Genomic DNA, 20256 nt, shown 5'->3' on the forward strand with positions numbered 1-20256 from the left:
GGGACTTATAAGATTTGGTAAAAGGGGAAAGTTGAGTCCAAGGTTTATTGGACCGTTTAAAGTTCTTCAGAGGATTGGGAACCAAGCTTACAAGCTCGAACTACCAGAAGAACTAAATGGGATTCATAACACTTTCCATGTGTGTTATTTGAGAAAGTTCACGGGGGAAGTTCCCGACATGATTCCACTTTCGGAGTTGAGAATCGATGAGAACAAAAGGTTGATTGAGGAACCAGAGGCAATTGTTGACCGAAAGACTAAGAAATTGCGACGTAAGATGGTGGAGTTAGTGCTTGTCCGATGGAAACACACGAATGGGCCAAACCTCACCTGGGAGACAGAGAGTGACATGAGGAGTCGCTATCCGCATTTGTTTGTTGATGTGTGATTCCGGGGACGGAATCATTCTAAGGTGGAGAGAATTGTAACGCCTGTGTTTCTGGGCTTGCCATTTTTAGCAATATAATAGTCTAGGTTAACCTTTGTAACTCAACTTGAAATAATAAGAATGTATTATTTGTGAATTATGTGAATTATGTGATTTATGTGTTTATTTTCTTGATTTTTATAATTTAATGAATTAAGAATGAAATAAGCGTCAAAATTAAAGTGTGAGATACACCCGATATCTTTGCATAAAGTTGTAGTGGTCGAAACAAGGATTTCGGAGATATAAGGAATGCCAAAATCCGAGTTATAACGAAGAAGTTATGACCTGTCGAAGTTTCGAGACAGAACCGACACGACGCCGAGTGACGTAAAATATGAATTTACGTTAGAGCGATATTTAGCCGTAGTGATCTAAACGAGAATCGAAGATCTCGTTGTTAGCATCAAAGCGATAAAAAGTTAGGCGAGAACGGACGTCGGACGAAGAAGTTATGATTTAATAACGAAGTTTTCCTGTCCGAGCCTTCTAAAAATAAATAATAAAAATATATTCAAAATTAGCCGACGGAGTCTAAACGAAAGTTGTAGATCGTAGTCTCACCTTTCCGTGGATATAAGGAACGTCGAAAACGGAGTTCGTATGAAGAAGATATGAATTTCCGAAGTTTATTAATTAATTTATAATTATTTTTCGGAAGCATTATCCGAAGGCGAGTCACAGATCTTATCCGACTTACGCGCCGCGTAAGTGAGTACGCCCCGCATACTCCGAAAATGTCGACATCGCAGCAAGTGGCTTCGGATGACGCAAGCGCTTACGTCTCTGAGGCAGTACGCCCCGCGTACCCCGAAGTTACGCCCCGCGTAATCCCGAGGTTCAGCAACTATAAAAGGAGGTCCGAAGCAGCCGAGTTTTCTTTTGCAAATTCTTCATTTTCTCTCATCTTTTGCCTCGATTTGCGTGCCGATTCCATCCCGAAGCCCTGGTAATATTCCCGAGTCCTGAAGCGAGTCCCGAGATCCCGAAGATCCCGAGAAGTGCGGTTTCCGAGCCGAAGCTCTGCCCGCGAGAAGTTCGATTTTCGTAGAGATCTTCCAGATCTGCAGAGGATTACTACTTCTGCAAGCCGTAGTGCTGCCCGATCATCTTCTGATCAGGTGAGTGTGTAGTTACTTTCATTCCAACACAATATTATGAAGTATTTCCTATAAAATACGTGTTATGTGTATATATTTGGTTGTTATACGTGTGAGTGTATATTCACTCTCTTCTATCTTATAGATCTGAAGTATTCTCTATGAAATACATGTTATGTGTGTATGCCTCATCTGTTATGTGAAAAATGTTTTGATTGAGCATGTTATACAGGTTTTGAAACTACGTATAAAAATGTATATTTTATCTACTAATATGTTGGGTAGAATATGGGTAGATAGTTGGTGTGTAATAAACAGATGAGAGGCCTCGTTGTTGTTTGATCCAGTCATCTAGCGGAATTTAGATGACGACCACGGACTTTTCTAGATAGTCATGTGGAACGCTAGCAGGCTCATAACCTGTAGGTGTTAATGAACTTGGGTGTTCATTCGCTGTATTCCATCCCCCCCATGGTTGCCTTATTTGACTTATATTGCTGAGGAATCCCCGAAGCATGTGTAGTCGCCCCGATGAAATATTCTTAGACTAGGTCCCTTGTGTTAGTTATTTTAGGGACATAAAGTGAGAATAACGGGAATGGGTAACTGGGTTATTGTTGGTTGATAAAAATTAATTTAATTATTTATTGTGGGTTGAAAACCCTATATGCTCACCAGGCTCCCAAGCCTGACCCACTCAGTTGATTTATTTTACAGGAAGTGGCGCAAGAGCTTAAGATGGGCGAACATCAAGTTGTTTTGTTTACAAGTCTGTATATGTATATATTTGTTGAAAGACTTGTAATGCTATCGTTTATACTTTATGATCTGTATCGGAACATGACATCCCGACTTTTGATTATGAAATGAAATTATATTTCTTTATGAAATGTTTTGATAAATATCTATTTTATCATGTTTTGTTTTTGGGAACAAATTCCGCATCTCTTTTAAAAAAATTAAAAGGATTTACTCTGAAAATTATTTTAAAAAGCATAAATGAAATCGGTCTTTTCTGGCCGAGATTTTAGGGATGTCACAGTCTATTTTGTTAAGTTTGATTCCTTAGGTAGGGGTTTCTTGGTTTGTTTGTTTGTTATTTTTTTTCCTGTCGTGGAATGGAACTAAGGATAGGCAACTAGAACAGCACACAAGCACAAGCAAAATTAACATTTGTATATAAAAATCACAAAGTTCGATAATGGGGTTTTGTATAGTTTTGGTATATATGGTAGCTTCAAAATCCAGGTAAATGTTGCTTTTGCCTGGTTCTTTACAAAAATAGAGGATTGGTTTGATTTTATTTTGTTAAACTATTATTATATTTCTACATTTTTTAAGATATTGATAAAACCAGTTCTGATGCTTTATGTTGAAATTTTGTCTCTCATAGCAGGCATCAAACTCTTTTTTCGACTTCACAGTTAATATGGTTAGCGAAGATATGAAGGCTTCTTATAGATAGAGATTTAAAGTTTATGGATTTGAAGATCAAGATGCAAAACAAGGATATATGAAGATCAATTATTAGCTTCTTATAGATGAAGATGTAAAGTTTATAGAATAAAGTTGTTTCATTTCTTAATAAAACTGTACCATTTCTTAAAGTGATTTGACCCTTTTCGTCACTAAACAAATAGGATTTATTGCTATCGATCAGGATAATTCTGCAAATCAATATCCATAGTTATGAATGATACATATTGCATTTCAAGTCATTGGTTTCATAGGACATGTCTAGAAAGTATATTGCTCTTATAATATTATACTAATTTACTTTTCTTATTTCTCTGCTTTTTGGATAAATAACACTAACTTGCTTCATATTTTAGTTTCAGCTCTTTCAGAGCTGGAGCTCTTAGTAACTCATTTTTTTAGTCTATCTAAGAGTCACCAAAGACCTACATAAGCCATCAGATGGAGCACATCCAGATACAGAACAAATACCTTCTAACCCCCACAATACGGGAAATCTTTTTTAGTTGATATTAAAAATAATATTTATTAATATATAATAATCCAATAAAAAAGAATTAATCCACTAAAAAAGAAATTAAAAACAATTAATTAAAAGAAATCAAAAGTCCAATAAAATAATATTATTAATATATTAAATAATATATATTAAAAATAATATTTATTAATATACAATAATAATCCAATAAAAAGAAATTAAAAAAAAAAACTAATATATAATACTTCAATAAAGTTAAAAAGAAGATATGCAGAAATAGTCCTTGTGGTTTGGTAAAAATACTCAATTGTAGAAATAATCGTTGATGGTAAAATAGTCATTTTATAAAAGTTAACAATCAAACTATTAAAGTAATGATATAGGGACGAAATCCGCACAAGGTATCCAAAATTGGACAATTGGTGCACCATCAAACCTTTTTGGACCAAAACCACATAATTTTCACAACTATAGGGACAATTTTTGCAATTTTGTCTTATACAATGGTTGTTATAATAATCATTTTTTTTTATTATAATTCATTTGAAAGAATATGCACTTATCACTACTAGATACCTAAGTAATTACCTATGGTCGTATTCATAGGAAATCGGTACAAGCAAGGCTTAAATACAGATTTCCTACAAAAAACGGGTTGTAGGAAAAACCACCGTGTGTAATTTTTTCCTACAAATTACCTATAAATCTTCCTATTAATTTTCTACGGAATATTATGTTACAATTTTACCTACAAAATACCTACAAAACATGTTTACTACGTAGTACCTACGAGTTTTTTTACCTACGAAACACCTACAAAGTACATACTGATTATTTTCCTACAAAATACCTACAAACTGCTTTTCCTACAGAATGTCTACCAACTGTATTTCCTTCAGAATACCTACCAATTTGTTTTCCTACAAAATACCGACAAACTTCTTTTCCTACAGAATACCCATAGACTTTATTGGATTTTATTTCCTATAAAATACCTATGAAATATTTATTTCCTACAAATTTTTTATGATTTTTTTTTTCCAATTTTATTAAATACAATTCAGTCAAAATCTATTGCTATATTAAGTTTATAATTTAAAAAATATCCAAATTTTCTGCTGAAAAAAACCAAAAAATAATTAAAATAATAGTCAAGTACCATTACATTCATTAACATTAAAATAGGCAATAACATACCATTCACACATTCAAATACTCAAAATACCATTACAATGCCATGACAAAAGCTAAGAACTAGTCAATAACATAACATTCATTAAGTGTTTTAAAACAACAACTAAGAACTACTTTGCAGATTACCAGACGAGTTGATTCGTTTCATAAAGGCCGCCAATTTTTTTAGCACTTTCAATTCCATTTCAATTTTCACTTTTTGCATTTGCAAATCCATTTGACTTTGCCTTTGATGCATGGGTTGTTGCATGTTTGACACTTGTTGTCACAACTCATTTACCTAAAAATGGCAAAACAAACATGTGCATTTAGTAAATGTAATTCAACTTTAAACCATGATAACAACGTACTTTACTTTTAATTTAATATGTAACATCCCGAAATCGCAAGAGTAGAGTTGAAGGGCTAAAAGTGTAAGTTTTAGAGGATGACTCGGCGAGTCAGGTCGCGGTCATGGTCGCGTGCCAAGTGGCCTACTCGGCGAGTCCCTAGGATGGACTCGGCGAGTAGGTGCTGTATGGAGAAAACCCTAATTTTCGGGGTTGAGCCCTATATAAAGAGCATTATACCCCTCCACAGCCTCCCTTATTCCCCCCTTGAGTTCCAGAAACCCTGAATTCGTGGAGAGATCATTTGTGGAGCAAATTAGAGCTTGGAGAGGTGTTGTTTGAAGAGATCTTGAAGGAGAAGTGGCTTGGATCAAAGGGCTTTGCTTGGATTCGAGTTTGGCTGCTATTGAGGCATCTTTTGGAGGTAATATCTTCGTCCTTAGGCTGTGCATTCCTAGTTTCATCATTTTGGGGTTTGTGGGGAGTATGTCTTGGAGTGTTTTGGAGTTTGGAGGATAGATCTGAGGTTGCTACCTCAGATCTGGAATATTGAAGGCCTAGAGTGCATTAAAGTTCCTGTGTTTGAGTGCTTAGTGAAGCCACCATGTCCCAAACCTTGGTTTTAAGGTGATTATGGCTTAGATCTCGTTAGATTCACGTAAAGTTTGCCACTTTACGTGATGGATGGATTGTAGGAGGTTGGATCTATGTTTTGGATTAATTGCATGGCCTGAGATGCTTCTGTATGGATTCAGAACGGTGGTACTCGACGAGTCACATGGGTGGACTCGACGAGTTTCTTGAAGATGGCCTGGGACTCAACGAGTTGGAAGAACAACTCGGCGAGTAGGTTGAAGATGGCCTTGGACTCGACGAGTCCATTTGGACTCGGCGAGTCTTGTCGAGGAAGTCCCAATATTTCTGGTTGAGTCGATGAATCGGTGAGTCAAGGGATGACTCAGTGAGTTGGGTGCGAGTGGACTCAGAGTTGTTGGACTCGACGAGTCTTGGGGTGACTCGGCGAGTTGGGTCGCTAATTGAGGGAAGTTCTGGGCATAAGGACTCGGCGAGTCATCGGGATGACTCGGCGAGTAGAGTCAGTCAGGGGTTGACTTTGACTCGTCCAAGGTTGACCAGTTGTCTCCCAGGGGTATTTTGGTAATTAAGGGTATTTATTGAGTTGTATGTTTTGATGTTTAGTGGAGGAGTTCGTGCCAGAGTTCGGAGCAGCGGGATCTTATCTTGTCAGCCGGCAGTTTCGAGGTGAGTTATCCTCACTATATCAACAGGGTCCAAGGCACCAAGGCCGGCCCTTTATTGTATTGAGATTCGGTTATGGTTATTATGTTATTGTTTGATGTGTCTGCATCCTGGTAGCTAGGATGGTACATGCTAGGAGGCCTTGTTAAGGTCAGTTTTTCCGATATACAGAGTGATGTTATGCTAGTGACCGGTTAGGTCGGTAACCCGGTTAGGGTAATGATATGCTATGTGATCTGCTTGTTCAGTTTGTTGACTATGACTGTTATATGAATGTATGTTTTGTGCACATGGTTGTTTGGACTGGAGATGGGTTGAGGCGGGTCCTGCTTTGTGCTGTAGGCCAGGATACCCAGGGCGGACCGGTTGTTCCGAAGGCCCAGTGAGCGGTCCGGATAGGCTGTAGGCCCCACGAGGGCGGACCAGACGTGCCGAGGCTCGGAGAGTGGACCAGGCCGACGGAAGGCCCGATGCGGGCGGACCAGTCACACCGTAGACTCGGAGAGTGGACCAGGTGAGTTGAAGGCCCGATGCGGGCGGACCAACCCCACTGTAGACTCGAAGGACATGACTAGACCCGGAGGATGGATCCGTTGGACTGAAGGCCCGATACGGCGGACCAGTCACACGGTAGACCCGATATGCATGGCTGTTCTATGTTCTGTTATGTTATGTATGTTTTATATGTTTTGGACCGGAAGGTCGTAGCCTGGAAGGGCGTATACGTGGTTGGTATTTTGGGGGTATCTCACTAAGCTTTCGGGCTTACAGTTGTGGTTTAATGTTTTTCAGGTTCTTCAGGAGACTGTGGCAAGGAGAAGGCGCGATCGTACCGCTCCTCATGATTTTGTAGCAATATGATTCTGGGAATACTCTAATGACTTGTATTGAAAACCTTTTTGTAAACATTTTAATGAAAATCAGGTTGTTTTGAAAAATTTAAATTGGTTGTATTTTTCGGATGTTACAAGTTGGTATCAGAGCCTTGGTTTGAGTGAATTGGAGGAACATTTGTGTGACTCCAGTCTCAAATCGAGGAGAGCTTTCAAAAAGAGAATTTAAAATGGTTTTCAAAATAAGTAAAGAAGGACACGGAGGTACGATCAGCCGGAGCCAGTAAGTAACCCCAAAATACCATACATGACAATTGTTTTATTGAGCTTTGATAGAACAGCATGCTAGAGTTAGGCTAGGGATCTTCAGGATTTATTGATGAGTTGCCTGATTTATGATGCCTGCTAGCCTAGGGTTCCTTGTGCGAGATTTCTAGTGTTCCTCTAGTTGTGAGGATAGCGCGTTGTTATGTGTGTTGCTAGGGTGTTGTGGGAGTACTTCATACAAATATGGGTTGGTGTGGAAGGTAGTATGGGCCCGTACTACTGAAAGCACGGACTCATACGCGTATCAGGGAAACCATGACCTCTAGGGTTAGGATGAGAGCTGGTTCCCGGGATAGTGGAATATGTCTGAGATTTGGTGTTTTATTTTCAGTATGGAGATTTCAGGGCACGCTGGGAGTGGATCCGGGTCAGGATCAGGAGCAGGAGAGGGAGTTACGGGTGGGTCTGTACAACCCGAGGTTGTCAGCCAGATGAGTACGCATGAGTTGGATGCGAGGATTCGTGAGATCTTGCATGATGAGGTTGCTGCATTGTTTCGGGCTGAGCTGCCAGAGTTGTTTGGGTCGATCCAGACCGCCATGGTGGAGTATTTTGATGAGCGTTATTCAGCTCTCACGGAGACGGCTGCCGCGGAGGCTACAGCAGCTGTAGCAGCGGCAGGGGGAGGAGCTAGTAGAGGTTTTCAGTATCGGGACTTCGATAATACGAAGCCTCCCACTTTTGATGGAGTTCAGGATCCGATCGTTGCTATGAGATGGTTATCAGATGTGGAGGGATGTTTCTTCACGTGTTCATGCCCTGCTGATCAGTGGGTGAGGTGTGCTTTGAACCTGTTGAGGCTCGGAGCAAAGGATTGGTGGAGATTGACCACGGGGTCGTACTCGGATGCACAGAGGGCCGCGATTTCATGGGATCGGTTCAGAGAGATGTTTAGCACTCGTTATGTTCCGCAGGTCGAGAGGGAGAGGTTGGCTCAGGAGTTCTTGGAGCTGAAACAGGATTCGGAATCGGTGACGGAAATCACCAGGATGTTTACTGAGAGGGCGATGTTTTGCCCTGAGTTCGCTTCGGAGCAGGCTCAGATGTCCCGATATCTGAGTATGCTAAAGAGAGACATCAGACAGTTTGTGTCTACGCAGAGGTGCGAGACTTTTCTGGAGTTGCAGGAGGCCGCCAGGCGGCGTGAGTTAGAGATTGAGTTACAAATGCATGAGCTGAGGCAAGCTCCGGTTCAGTCGCAGCCGGCGACGAAACGGTCTTAGACCGTTGATTCCAGGATGGGAGATCAGGGTGGCCACGTCTGTGGAAAGTGTGGAAGGGGTCATGCCGGGGTTTGTCGGTCTGGTGGAGCATGCCGCAAGTGCGGAAAGGAGGGACACTATGCGAGGGATTGTCAGCAGTCGGTGCCGGTTCGGGATTTGAGGATATGCTATCATTATCATCAGGTTGGACATTTGAAGGTCAACTGTCCACGGCTTGCTGCAGGACCGGTGCAAGCTCCAGCACCGGCTACGTTGAGGATCACAGGTGGAGATCAGGGTGGAGCGGAGCCCCCAAGGGCTTAGGGTCATGTTTTTCAGCTTGCTGCTGCGGGTATGTTTCTTTCTGATGTTTTGATTATTTATGATTGTTGTGGAGTATTGTTATCTGTTGGTTTCGTTGAATTGCGTTTCGGGTTTTCGTGTGGTATCCGTTGTTCCTTGAGGGTTTGGCGAGTTGTGATCAAGATTTCGTTTTAGTATCTTTTGTTCCCTGAAGGATCGTTATGGTTATGGATTTGTACTTCGAGCTATCGTTGATTATCTTTGTGAGGATTGGTGACGGATGCGGCGTTGGTTTGAAGGCCAGTTAGATTCTGTAGTCTGAGGAATTGATAGTTGAAGATTGGGTTCCTTTCGAGCAGGTTGTGCAGCATGGGAACATGATTGTATGAAAGTTGTTGGTGCTGGTGAAAAACATTTTTGAGTGCATGTGTTGATTCCTGCAAGGTTGCTTGGGGAGATCGGTGATGGCGACCGGTGACTAACTGTCAGTGTCTTAAGTGGGGGAGAATTGGAAATTCTCCGGATGATCGTTGGGCCTGAGAGGTTGTTTAGCTGCTTGGGGAATTCAGCGGTATTTCTATCAGTCGAGAGCAGGCTCGTATGAGTGAGTAACAGGCGTGCGGGGCGGAATACAGACCTAGAGCAGTTGATTAAGGAAGGCATGGGAGCAGGCCGGGATCGAGCATGTATGATGGAGATAGAGTTCGGAACCCCTAGAGGGCTAGAACGGTATGCACGGGAGGATTTCCCGAAGGGATGGTTCGGAGTGATGAATTCTAGTTGAGCGGTCCGGATAGACTGTAAGCCGGTAAGCGTACCAGTCAGACCGAAGGCTCGGAGGACGGTCCAGTCAGATTGGCTGAAGGTTCTGAGAGTGGTCCAGATTGGCTGAAGGCCTGGGGAGGCGGTCCAGTCATGCTGAAGACTCTGCGAGTATTGTTGGATCGGATTGAGGTTATGGGTTGCGTATGTTGCAGTGTGATTACATTGGGAGGTCTGGCCCCGGGTAGCAATCTTGAGCAGTGAAGGTAGTGCATGGGCTTGAGAGTCCCTGTGATGAGAGTCAGAGTAGTGGTGATGCGTGGATGTTGGGCACGCTTTAAGGAGGTAATGTAGCGTGGGATGAGCACCATGGTGCCTGTCATGGTGACTGGGCGGACGAGTGGTTTCCTTGATAAGGAAAGAGGGAGGAATGGAATTCCAAAAAGGGAGTGCGAATTCACGGAAGTGAAAGCGGCAGTGTAGAGTTATGATTGGAGTGGTCCGTCGATGGTCTTTGGGTAGTGTGTTGCGGCGGTGGAATAATAGCTCATTCGACTTGATATGTTGCTCTGGGCGCAGAGGGAATACCGCGGTGTAGAGCCAGGGAGTGGGATTCGGAAGGGATACGGAGAAAGAGTCTTGGACTCTCAGTGAGATTCTGATCAGGGTTCTGGGTATGTATCAGTGGTTCATCCTGGAAGGATGTTTGAAGATATCATCAGTATATCAAGGTATCCACACCTGAGGGTGCTATATCTAGACCAGCATGTGTGTGTATGATTGCGAGAGGAGAACTCGGGGGAGTTGCTCCGAAATGGAAGAATGGGTCTTTCGGTCGTCATGGGATGGATAGAGTGGAATTCGGATCGGGAATCCGATGGTCCGTGGCTTTATAGCCATATGAGTCAAGTGAAAGATGAGAGTTGGAGCAGTAAAGCATCATGGGTAATTCTCGGTTGTTGAGTGTGGTTATCGGAGGGTACAGTTGGTGCCCGGTTTGAGTAGGTGGTGGGGACACCATATGGAAGGAGAAAATGAGCTTCTAGTTCTATGGTTGTACCTTGAGGGACTTGGTTCGGTCTATTGCTATATTAAGTTTATAATTTAAAAAATATCCAAATTTTCTGCTGAAAAAAACCAAAAAATAATTAAAATAATAGTCAAGTACCATTACATTCATTAACATTAAAATAGGCAATAACATACCATTCACACATTCAAATACTCAAAATACCATTACAATACCATGACAAAAGCTAAGAACTAGTCAATAACATAACATTCATTAAGTGTTTTAAAACAACAACTAAGAACTACTTTGCAGATTACCAGACGAGTTGATTCGTTTCATAAAGGCCGCCAATTTTTTTAGCACTTTCAATTCCATTTCAATTTTCACTTTTTGCATTTGCAAATCCATTTGACTTTGCCTTTGATGCATGGGTTGTTGCATGTTTGACACTTGTTGTCACAACTCATTTACCTAAAAATGGCAAAACAAACATGTGCATTTAGTAAATGTAATTCAACTTTAAACCATGATAACAACGTACTTTACTTTTAATTTAATATGTAACATCCCGGAATCGCAAGAGTAGAGTTGAAGGGCTAAAAGTGTAAGTTTTAGAGGATGACTCGGCGAGTCCATGGCTGACTCGGCGAGTCAGGTCGCGGTCATGGTCGCGTGTCAAGTGGCCTACTCGGCGAGTCCCTAGGATGGACTCGGCGAGTAGGTGCTGTATGGAGAAAACCCTAATTTTCGGGGTTGAGCCCTATATAAAGAGCATTATACCCCTCCACAGCCGCCCTTATTCCCCCCTTGAGTTCCAGAAACCCTGAATTCGTGGAGAGATCATTTGTGGAGCAAATTAGAGCTTGGAGAGGTGTTGTTTGAAGAGATCTTGAAGGAGAAGTGGCTTGGATCAAAGGGCTTTGCTTGGATTCGAGTTTGGCTGCTATTGAGGCATCTTTTGGAGGTAATATCTTCGTCCTTAGGCTGTGCATTCCTAGTTTCATCATTTTGGGGTTTGTGGGGAGTATGTCTTGGAATGTTTTGGAGTTTGGAGGATAGATCTGAGGTTGCTACCTCAGATCTGGAATATTGAAGGCCTAGAGTGCATTAAAGTTCCTGTGTTTGAGTGCTTAGTGAAGCCACCATGTCCCAAACCTTGGTTTTAAGGTGATTATGGCTTAGATCTCGTTAGATTCACGTAAAGTTTGCCACTTTACGTGATGGATGGATTGTAGGAGGTTGGATCTATGTTTTGGATTAATTGCATGGCCTGAGATGCTTCTGTATGGATTCAGAATGGTGGTACTCGACGAGTCACATGGGTGGACTCGACGAGTTGCTTGAAGATGGCCTGGGACTCGACGAGTTGGAAGAACAACTCGGCGAGTAGGTTGAAGATGGCCTTGGACTCGACGAGTCCATTTGGACTCGGCGAGTCTTGTCGAGGAAGTTCCAATATTTCTGGTTGAGTCGATGAATCGGTGAGTCAAGGGATGACTCAGTGAGTTGGGTGCGAGTGGACTCAGAGTTGTTGGACTCGACGAGTCTTGGGGTGACTCGGCGAGTTGGGTCGCTAATTGAGGGAACTTCTGGGCATAAGGACTCGGCGAGTCATCGGGATGACTCGGCGAGTAGAGTCAGTCAGGGGTTGACTTTGACTCGTCCAAGGTTGACCAGTTGTCTCCCAGGGGTATTTTGGTAATTAAGGGTATTTATTGAGTTGTATGTTTTGATGTTTAGTGGAGGAGTTCGTGCCAGAGTTCGGAGCAGCGGGATCTTATCTTGTCAGCCGACAGTTTCGAGGTAAGTTATCCTCACTATATCAACAGGGTCCAAGGCACCAAGGCCGGCCCTTTATTGTATTGAGATTCGGTTATGGTTATTATGTTATTGTTTGATGTGTCTGCATCCTGGTTGCTAGGATGGTACATGCTAGGAGGCCTTGTTAAGGTCAGTTTTTCCGATATACAGAGTGATGTTATGCTAGTGACCGGTTAGGTCGGTAACCCGGTTAGGGTAATGATATGCTATGTGATCTGCTTGTTCGGTTTGTTGACTATGACTGTTATATGAATGTATGTTTTGTGCACATGGTTGTTTGAACTGGAGATGGGTTGAGGCGGGTCCTGCTTTGTGCTGTAGGCCAAGATACCCAGGGCGGACCGGTTGTTCCGAAGGCCCAGCGAGCAGTTCGGATAGGCTGTAGGCCCCACGAGGGCGGACCAAACGTGCCGAGGCTCGGAGAGTGGACTAGGCCGACGGAAGGCCCGATGCGGGCGGACCAGTCACACTGTAGACTCGGAGAGTGGACCAGGTGCGTTGAAGGCCTGATGCGGGCGGACCAACCCCACTGTAGACTCGAAGGACATAACTAGACCCGGAGGATGGATCCGTTGGACTAAAGGCCCGATACGGCGGACCAGTCACACGGTAGACCCGATATGCATGGCTGTTCTATGTTCTGTTATGTTATGTATGTTTTATATGTTTTGGACCGGAAGGTCGTAGCCTGGAAGGGCGTATACGTGGTTGGTATTTTGGGGGTATCTCACTAAGCTTTCGTGCTTACAGTTGTGGTTTAATGTTTTTCAGGTTCTTCAGGAGACTGTGGCAAGGCGAAGGCGCGATCGTACCGCTCCTCATGATTTTGTAGCAATATGATTCTGGGAATACTCTAATGACTTGTATTGAAAACCTTTTTGTAAACATTTTAATGAAAATCAGGTTGTTTTGAAAAATTTAAATTGGTTGTATTTTTCGGATGTTACATAATATAAGTACTTACTACTCATAATAGCAATTTATTTTTAATATCCATAATAACAACATTAATTTTCATCTATAATAGCGACATACTATATTTAACATCCGGACCCCTAGGTATATTATTTATTTATTCATTTTGAAACCTATTGTGCAACTCTACGAGTTGGTGCTACAACTCGTCGAGTAGAGTTGTGTTTGGCCACATGGGATTAATGACCAAAATCCTCCAGTTTAGGGCCTATTTAAGGAAACTTATAGCTTCATTTGCGGATCACCAGTTCCCCATCTTCATTGAGAGAAAAACCCTATTCGGCCATTGAGCTAAGAGGGAGTATTTAAGCTAACTTTGAGTGTTTGGTGCATCTTTTGAAGATAAGGGAACGAATCTAAGCCAAGGGACAAGAAGGGGTTGTTAGATCCGTGGTTATTTCATCCTAGAGCTTCTGTGAAAGGTAAAAAGTTTGCACCTTTCTCATTTTATTGTGTAGATCTCATGATTTTTGGAGTTTAGGTCTTTTTCCATCTAACATTAGGACTTTGAGTGATTTGAGTTTATATAGAGGTTTGGACTTCAGATCTGGACCATGTAAGATCCTTAGAGTCCAAAGATTCCTACTTTATTTAGCCATAATAGAGATCTTGAGTGAAAAACCCATAATAAAGCATGTTCTTGGAATTTCAAGCCCTAAGTGCCATGCATGGACGTAAAGCTCATGGCTTTACGTGATAAATGAGCCCTAGGAGTTTAGATCTAGAGTTTGGGAAGGTTTTCTGCCTTGAAACGATCTGAATGAGAAAGAGTTTAAATGAAGTCGTAGAGTCCATGACCGACTCGACGAGTCGGTTTGGGTTTGTCATGATGAGCATCATCATGCGATAACTCAGAGAGTTGGAGGTCAACTCAATGATCTGAGTTGAAGCTTCACAAGACTTCTGAGGATAACGAGTGGACTCGATGAGTCACATGGGTACACTCGGCATCGAGTCAAACATGGACTACTGACTCGAGTTTGCTTTCTGTTGACTTTAGAGTTTTGTCAAATATGGATAGTGGAGACCATGAAGGGGTAAAATGGTCTTCTGCCTATACCAAGAGTTAGAGAGAGAGAGAGAGAAAGAACAACCCTTGGTGTATTTTGAGTATGAGTAGAGTATTAATTAGAGATAATTATCATGTGTATTAGGCGGAGGCTAGTTCAAGATTTCTAAGTACGAGACCTTTACTTGCTTGCTTATGAGGTGACTCTTGTCACCATACTTACCATGAGTGGTATCTATGTGTGACTAGAAGGTCTTATGTTTTATATTGGGTATTTTGATATATCATGCAGTATGACTTTGTGATTTATGCTGAGCATTATTATTATGAGCTTGTCGAGTTAGGATCGGAGGGTCCACCCTAGTTATGGGACAGGAGGGTCTCCACTAAGATGCACTGACCGAAGGGTTGTATTGAGTTAGCCTCGAGTGGCTAATGTGATGTGTGTGGTATTCTGGGGAACTCACTATGTTTGTGCTTACCATGTTATGTGTTATGTGTTTCAGGTACTTCCAAGGATTGCGGGAAGGCCCCGACTTGATTGTACACACACTCGCATTGGAGATATGATTTTGGAGGATCCTTGATTTGTGATAAATAATTTTTGAAAAATGTGTTTATGTTTGATACTTGAGATTTTTGAGAAATGTGACATGTGTTTATTTGTGTTTGAAAATGAAAATTTTGGTTTGAAAAATTTACATCGTTACATGTTGGTATCAGGGCCTTGGTTTGGGGGATTCAGATGCACCTCTAGGTGTGTTTGGACTCAAACTGAGGATTTAAGAAAGCATTTCAAAAGAAATGATTTTTCTAAAACGAGAAAGAGCTTTAAGAGAAAACGTGTTGGAGTGGTGTGTACAATCAGCCTGAGCCTAAGCGGTGATTTCCCAAAATACCCTTACTTAATTGTTTTATGAAATATTTATGAGATATTAGAAATGCATGTTAGAGAATAGGTTAGATATTTCATATTCTAGGGCTAGAGTTGCCTGATTTGTGATGCCTTAGCCTAGGAGATGCCATTGATCAGTGTTGTTTGTTATTTGCCGTGAGTATGTGTTGTGTTCTGAGTTGAGAGTTAATCTAGGAGAGATACTTAGATGAGCATGCGAGTAGTCTACTGAGATAGTAGTCTGTCATTTGTGAGATACAGAGTACTTGTGAATTGGTATTCTAGGAGGAGGACTTGGGGTGAATACATGTTGGTGTGGAATGTAGTATTGGGCCCGTACTACTGAAATCACCGCATTTGTAGGTAGTCCAAGTAAGAATCATTAGGATTCTAAGGAGCAATTATGGGAGAGTGATCGAGTGTGAGTATACTCGAGCGATTATCTGATGATTTTGTGTTGTGTTTCAGAGACATCATGATGGGTACGCGCCACAACCCCGAGAGCAATGGAGTTGGCAATGATGAGATTCGCAGGATGATTCGTAATGAGGTGGCCGCAACCATACAAGAGATGTTTTATTCTAGATATGTATGGGTATATTAAGACTACTTTGATCGAGACGTTTGACTAGTGATATGCTGCAGTTTCTGAGGCGGCTGCTGCTGCAGCCACTGTAGCTGTCGCTACTGCCAAGCCACAGGGTGGTGACTCATTGCTGTGTCGAGAATTCAGCAACAAGAAGCCACCAGAGTTTGATGAGACTTAGGATCCGATTTCCGCGATGAGGTGGATCACTGATATCGAGGGGTGTTTCTATACCTATTCTTGCCAAGAGCATTTGAGGGTACGATTCACACTGAACCAGCTTCGCTTGGGAGCGAAGGGCTGGTGGAAGTTTGTGACAACCAGTTTACTCCTGCAAAGCACACTACAATGACTTGGGCGAGGTTTACATCGATGTTCTGAGATGAGTATGTTCCCTTGGTGGAGAGGGAACGGTTAGACCAGGATTTCTATCTCTCAAGCAGAAGACAAAGTCGGTGACTGAGATTACGCGGATGTTTCACGAGAGGGCGTTGTTCTGCCCTGATCACGTGCTTACTGAGCAGACACGCATGAGCCGGTATTTGAGCATTCTGAGGAGGGATATTCGAGATTTCATGGTGAACTCGTCTTATCGGACATTTGTCGAGCTTCAGGAAAATGCCAGGAGGAAGGAGATCGAGTTGGAGACTCAGGCCAAGGAGGAGGCAGTGTCTCAAGAGAGAGATTGGAGGCCGATCTAGTCGCAACCGGCATCGAAGCGAGCTAAGCCTACCGATTCGAGATCAGGAGGCCAGAAGGGTCGCACTTGTGGCAAGTGTGGAAAGAGTCATGAGGGATCTTGTCGGTCAAGGATTTGCTACAAATGTGGCAAGGAGGGGCATATGGCGAAGGATTGCCTTAAGGATTTGCAGTTTGTTTTTACTGTAATCAGACCGACCATCGAAGCCCGAGTGCCCTCAGCTCATTCGGGGATCAGCCCAGGGTTCCACTCCTGCTACTTGGCGTGCTACTGATGTTCGGCCGGTGAAGGCCGAGGTTCCAAGGGCTCGTGGGAGATCTTTTCAGCTGACAACAGAGAAGGTCCGTGCAACACCTGATGTCGTGGATAGTACATATTTCCTTATATAGTTATGTTGAGATTTACTGTGCTTATTTTATGTTGTATTTAGGTACATTTCTTGTGAGTTTTGTACCTGCTTTGGTGTTATTTGACTTGGGTGTGAGTCGATCCTTTGTATCTTTAGCTTTTAGTCGTCACATCAGTATTCAACGTGAGGCATTGAGTCGACCTCTGAGGGTTTCTATAGCTGACGAGCATGTGGTTTTTTCCACTAGTGTATTTCGAGGATGTGTGCTGGAGATTTTTGGTGTCGAGATTCCGATTGATCTGGTACCGATTATGATGGGTGATGTTTGTGTCATCGTGGGCATAGATTAGTTGAGCCGTTTTGGAGCAGTGATCGACTGCTAGCATCAGTTGGTGACTATACGAGACCCCAGTGGGGATTGCTTACAGTGTATGGCGAGGGTACCAGATCTGGGCCAGCCTTCTCTCTGCTACCAGGGTGAGGCAGAGTTTACAGTAGGGTTATATGGGCTTTTTAGTGTATGTAGCAGATATGTGGGTTGCTACCGTGAAACCAAGTTTTATCACCGAGGTTCCGATAGTGAGTGAGTTTCTGGATGTTTTTCCCAAGGAGTTACCGGGTGTTCTATATTGATTTGGTTTTGGGAGTGGCGCTCATAACGAAGGCACCTAATCGCCTTGCACCAAAAGAGATGCAGGAGTTATACTCACAAATCCAGGAGCTTTTAAGGAACGGATTTATCAGACTGAGTAGCTCGCCGTTGGCAGTGCCGACCTTTTTGTCAAGAAAACTGATGGTTCACACCGGATGTGCATTGATTACCGGGAGTTGAACAAGCTGGCTGTCAAGAACCGTTATCCACTTCCGAGGATCGACGATTTGTTCGACCAACTTCAGGGGGCATCTTGGTTTTTCAAGATCGATTTAAGGTTTGGATATCATCCGATGAGTGTCCACGAGGAGGATATCCAGGATTTAGGTCAGAGAAAGAGATTGCAATTGGCATACCTTTTTTAGTCTGAAGACTTGCAGAGAATTGGAAACAAAGAAGACGAAGTTCAAGGATTTGGAGAACATACAGAAAACGATGGCGATGGGTATATTGGATTTGGCAAGAAGGTTGTTGGAATGAGTCTCGTCTATCTTCTCTCAGTGTATAGAATACTAGAATCTGTAAGCACATTCTCTTAGTTTCATCGATTTTGACAGTTCACGGGGATAGAATGGCTGATCCATCCCCTGATGTAAAGGAATCGTTTGCAAAAATACTTCGATGATAGGATCCATATAAGTTTCAATCAACCGATACTGTTCATTGAGGAGTTCCAAGGCAGCGATGGTTCTTCAATTTCAATATATCTAATCTATTCCCGAGTTTCCATTATCTTATCCAACATAACAAACTCCATTGAAGATGATTTGACCATGAATTGATTCGTCTGTGACTATCGACAGGTACATTATCTGTTATCTTCAATTCATAGTTTTTTTTTCGGTTTCTTTTTTCTCTTTTAACTGAAATTGTTTGTGCGTTCTCTTAATACTCTTTCATGTCCAGGAAAACATCTGTAAGTTTGCAAAAAAAGGACTCACCGTATCCCATATCGGTGTTATTCTTCGTGATTCCCATGGTATTGCTCAGGTGAATAGCATAACGGGGAGCAAGATTCTCAAGATTCTCAAAGCATATGGTAAGCATCATCATTCTTATAATCTTATTGCTATCTTAATTTTATTCTTTCATTTGTATTAATCTGTTTTGTTTACTAGTTTTACAGGGCTTTCTCCAGGAATCTTTTAGGATTTATACCGCCTGATCAAGAAGCCAGTTGCAATTAAAAAGCACTTAGAAAGGAACAGGAAGGATAAATATTCTAAATTCAAACTCATTCTTATTAAAATCGGGATTCATCGTCTTGCTCGCTAATTTGTGTTATTTGCTTTAAATTATAGCTTCAATCTTATTTTGTTACATTATAGTACTATTATACTAAAATTGTTATTGATGTAACTGTTGATTGGATTTTCACGAGCAGCTCCATGAGAACCGAAGTGTAGAAAAGATTGTGGGGTGGACGAAAGGAAAAAAATCAACTTTTATAAAGCTTATTATGTTGTAATGGTGGAATGAAGAGTGAATGCACAAGAATGTGAATGAAATCAGGCCTTATACAAGTAATTGTGTATTTTTTTTCTTTTTTCCTTACTCTATTATTTTACAATTCTAGTGATACATTTTTTTTTTAATTTTTATATGTTGAAAAAAGTTAATTTTATTGAACGATCACAAGTGAATCACATATGAATTACATGTGATTCACATGTAAATCACATTTAATTTACATAGGAATCACGTGTAATTCACATATGAATTACATGTGATTCACATGTAAATCACATGTAATTCACATATGAATTACATGTGATTCATAGGTAAATCACATATAAATTATATGTGATTCATATATAATTCACATATGAATTACATGTGATTTACATGTAAATTATATATGATTAAGATGTAATTCACATATGAATTACATGTGATTCACATATAATTCACATATGAATTACACATGATTCACATTTAATCACATATGTATTTTTGTGAGTATTTTTGCATCAATCATTTTTATTTTTTTAATTTTCTTGTAGATTTGGAAGAAATTGTAGTGAATATTGAAGTGGTAAAAAAGGATAAAATGAAGAAAATATGAAAATATTAACACGAAGATATGAAAAGCTTTGAAATTTTGTTGCATTTTTTATTTTTATATTTAATTTTGTATCGAATACAATACTTATTATATTGTGTTTAAAGATTAGTAAATAAAATAAGTTTCTTTTTGATTTCCTTACAAATATTATAGTATATATATATATATATATATATATATATATATATATATATATATATATATATATATATATATATATATATATATATATATATATTTGTAAAAAAATGTTGATTTTTTTTGGTTAAAAAGTTGTAGTATTTTTTTAAATATTCTAGTTTTTTAAAATTTTTTATTGGTTTTTAAATACTTTTAAAAAAATTGCAGTTTTTAAAAAAATATATATATATATTTTTTCAGTTTTTTTTTCATCAAAAATTCATGTTTTCTATTATAAAAAAAAACTACAAATCGGTACTTTTTTAGTAAAATTTGAAAAATACTATTTTTTTAAATCGTAAAATTTGATTTTTTATGTAA

The sequence above is a fragment of the Lactuca saligna genome, chromosome 2 (genome assembly GCF_052625555.1).
Source record: "Lactuca saligna cultivar CGN05327 chromosome 2, ASM5262555v1, whole genome shotgun sequence".
In the NCBI taxonomy this organism is placed as follows: domain Eukaryota; kingdom Viridiplantae; phylum Streptophyta; class Magnoliopsida; order Asterales; family Asteraceae; genus Lactuca; species Lactuca saligna.